Source organism: Micropterus dolomieu, linkage group LG03 (genome assembly GCF_021292245.1).
Source record: "Micropterus dolomieu isolate WLL.071019.BEF.003 ecotype Adirondacks linkage group LG03, ASM2129224v1, whole genome shotgun sequence".
NCBI classification, from domain to species: Eukaryota; Metazoa; Chordata; class Actinopteri; order Centrarchiformes; family Centrarchidae; genus Micropterus; species Micropterus dolomieu.
The window spans coordinates 31,014,037-31,018,431 of record NC_060152.1 but is presented as its reverse complement, the minus strand read 5'-3'; positions in this window follow the sequence as shown (position 1 = coordinate 31,018,431).

Here is a 4,395-nt window from a genome sequence, read left to right as displayed (position 1 = left end):
TCAGGCAGCCATGAATATTTCACCTTGTTGAAAGCACCTTTCGGATGAGTGTGACCTGTTCTGCTTGAATATTTTACTACAGAGAATACAGCCTCGCTCAGTTGTAGGTCTCTGAATTTTTCACAAGATTGAATATCTTCCTCAAACATTATGATGTGCTTGTTTGAAATCGGGTAAATATTTCACTTTTCTTAGTGGACCCTCAGTAGGAAAAAGGGGAAGAGATCGTGCAGCTAATTACACCCCTGGGTGTTATTACCTCAGCTTATTCAATGCATTAAATCACTTGGCTGACTGCGAAAGAAATCATTTGAGAAGAAGGAGGCTCCTGTAGCTATTAGAGGACACTAGTCCATGGTGTTCCTGCTCCATGCTGAGGCCATGAGTTTTCACTATTCACAATACCCTCTATTGCCAAGTGAATAAACTCACATCGCCAGTTTCAACAGTTTCTCTTGTCAATGCATCTACCTCTCTCTTTCACCAAATCAACACATACAGTATTTTTTCACAATCCTCTGTATGAGAGGCCTGTTGCCTCTTGAGTTCCGGTAAAACACCAAAACAAACTCTAGTAAATGTTGTCTCAGATCCCATAATGATTCCAGATATTCTGTGTCCCCGGACGAGGAACAACACAGTGGTTCTTCCCTCGAGGTGAAACCGGCTCCTAGCTGAGCTGACAGCTGATGTGAATGACTGAAGCAGAACTCTCAGGGAGTATTCCTTAGACACATTCAGACAGTCCATCCTCAAAACTGCAACAACCACATGTTTCTGAAGTACTGTCATAACTTCTTATGCTGGTAAGACAAAAGTACAAGATAAAAATGAAGGATATGGAGTTGGATGGCTGAATGGAGCTCAGCTGAGCAGCTGCTGACAGTTCTCTTTTTCAGTAAATCACATTTCTCACCCAAAAAATAAACCAGTGAAGACATGTGGTGACTCCAGAGCAACAAATGCAACTGTGATCTGCCTCGTTTCCATTACTCCAGCCTCCCAAAGTGTTCCAGGTCCTTGTCACCTCAACAATAAATTTGTTTAATTAATTTGAATTCAGTTAGAAACTTCCTGTGTTTCAGCAGATTTTCTGCTCATGTTCAAAACTTTCTGCACATTAACAACCTCTCCCACACATCTGTGTTCTCTGACATTTGCAGAATAATATTTTGAGACAAAGGTCGAAATATTATGAGAATAAAATCGTAGTCTGATGAGAATATACGTGTCATAATACTTTAACAAAATCTACCTGCCCCTGTGCTGTGCATCAGCTTGTGTTATTTCTCTGCTGATATGGCAGTGGTTATCCCCCTTTAGACCATCTGACAGATACAGAGCCCGTCTGGGAGTGTACTAGATGAGACGAGCGCACTGATCTTGATCAGAGGTGGAAAACCGAAACTGAAAACACTTGTGATCAGACAGAAATCTCACCACAAATCCACACAAATGTTAACTTCAGCACCTCTGATAAAGTGCAGCTCACAGCCGTATCAGAGGGAATTAAGAATCCTGGAGTAGAGAGACAGTCAAACAGAGCAAAGTGTCTCTGTAAGGGGGACAGAAACACAGAGCGTCAGGTGTGTCATGTTATTCTCTCGCCGACTGTAAACCGTTTGTGTAGCAAATACAGTGACTAGACACTGACTGACAACATTTACATGTTTTGAGTATAATCTTTTTTGTTGCTGTTGTTGAGTTACATTCGGGGCTACAGGTCAAAACATGACCTGGCAACGCCGATGGCCGTGTGGAAATGCGTTCATGTGCGCATGCAAGAAATTAAACTCACGCATTCGAGCAAGAAACATCTGTGGGACCAGTCCGGACAGGATGTGAGGGCACTCCTCTCCTCATGCATCATTTCAAAACAAGACAGTGACGTTTAATTACAACTCTGGACAAATGCAAGATGGGAAGCAGTGGATTCACATTGACTATTAAAATGCTGATTAGCTGGTGAGGCTGGGCAATATGGGTGCACATTTCAGTCCTTTTATAAATAGTATTTTATATTTGAATGTGCCTGATGGAGCTGATAACATTAATATATAGAAAATATCTATAATTTACATGGGCTGTGCTTTAGTTTGTCAGTAGAGTAGATGCTGGGTCATCAGCCAGTACAGGCACAGTTAATCCACATCCGGCCTCAGCCAGTACGAGCACAGCCAGAGAAGTAGAGCCGGCATCAGATACAAGCTGCTCAGACCCTAATGGACCAGTTGCTGCTCCACCAAATGACCCAGCAGATTGGCCCCAGTCTTATCAGACTTCATGAGGTCTGAGATAGTGTGCAGAAGTCCATTCAAACCGGCACTGGATTTTTCTAGAAGGGGTTTCTATTCAGGCTTCTTACAGAGGGAGGGTTGTGTTGAGAGCTTTGTGGTGTCAGGTGTGACACAGTCTGTGACAGAGTTTTGCAATATAAACATCTGAAAACTGAAGCCAGCCTTGCTCTGTGTGGGACTGTGAGCCGCACTTTATGAGAGGTGCTGAAGTTAGCGTGTGGATTTTTGGTGAGATTGCATCTTAGCATACCCAAAAGTCCCAAATGGGGTTGCGTGTCTGTCAGACGGTCTGAAGGGGATTCTACCATCCATACCAGCAGAGCAATAACGCAGACTTATCCTTCCCACATATAGGAATTGATTCATTGTAACTTATAATGCTGTATTCAAAGCTGTCTGGAGTGAATTTAAAAAGATAGATAGCGTTTTGTAAGATCAATAGATTTTGATGTGTTATACTTTTACTTTTGATTACTTAAGTATTTTTAAAACCAGGTACTTTTTCACTTTTACTTGAAAAGGTTTATACTGGATGACTTTTACTTTCACTTTAGTAATATTTTTCATGCGGTATCTGTATATTAAAATTGAGTACTTCTTCCACCAAAAACCAAAAGGTGAAAACCTGGAGTATATGAACTCCTGTCAAGCCAGGTGGGCTCTACAGACCCAGCACCAGGAAAGTCAAGCCAGATGCCCTGTCTCGTGTTTTTGGCAAAGAGGAGAGTTGCAGCCCACTCTCCGACACCATTGTGCCTACCACCGTTACTTGGAGAATCGAAGGTGATGTTAAGGCTGCCCTTCAGAATCACCCCAATCCAGGTAACAGCCCTTTGGGGGCAGTCTGTTTGTCCCAGAAGCAGTACGATCCTCACACACCTCTCAGTTAACCTGTCAACCTGTAGTTGCACGTTCATTAGCATTCCTCTGTAGACCGTTCTGGTGGTCGTCTATGTAAGCCAAGTCCTTTGCCTGTCCTGTCTGTGCACAAAATAAAGGATCCAACCAGCCCAGCACACGTTCTCTACATCCTTGGCCCATTCCTTGCCACCCATGGTCACACCAGAATTTGGATTTTGTGGCCACGTTTCCTTTCTCAGAAGGAAAGTGATTCTGAGAGTGATTGACCCTTTAAGTAAATCAAATTCAAATTCACATCAGCTTTATTGGCATGAATGTATAACAACAGTATTTCCAAAACTATATATAAATTACGTAAGAACAATTAATTTCATACATTTCATTAAATAAGTAAATAAAACAGTGAACGTTGTGTTTGTGTGTCTTAATAAAAAATCTAATAATATTAATAATAAAAATATAAAATATAAAAATTCTGTAAAAATAAATATTAAGAATAAAAGTAAATAAATAAAACAGCATGTGTGTGTGTTTGTTAAAAATATACAGGTGCTGGTCATATAATTAGAATATATTATATTATATTATATTATTTCAGTAATTCCATCCAAAAAGTGAAACTTGTATAATGTATACATTCATTCAGTAACAGACTGATATATTTCAAGTGTTCATTCCTTTTAATTTTGATGATTATAACTGACAACTAATGAAAACCCCAAAATCAGTATCTCCAAAAATTTGAATATTGTGAAAAGGTTCAATATTTAAGACACCTGGTGCCACACTCTAATCAGCTAATTAACTCAAAACACCTGCAAAGGCCTTTAAATGGTCTCTCAGTCTAGTTCTGTAGGCTACACGATCATGGGGAAGACTGCTGACTTGACAGCTGTCCAAAAGACGACCATTGACACCTTGCACAAGGAGGGCAAGACACAAAAGGTCATTGCTAAAGAGGCTGGCTGTTCACAGAGCTCTGTGTCCAAGCACATTAATAGAGAGGCGAAGGGAAGGAAAAGATGTGGTAGAAAAAAAGTGTTCAAAAATGTGGGGGAGATTCACAAAGAGTGGACTGCAGCTGGAGTCAGTGCTTCAAGAACCACCACGCACAGACGTATGCAAGACATGGGTTTCAGCTGTCGCATTCCTTGTGTCAAGCCACAGCGTCAGAAGCGTCTCGCCTGGGCTAAAGACAAAAAGGACTGGACTGCTGCTGAGTGGTCCAAAGTTATGT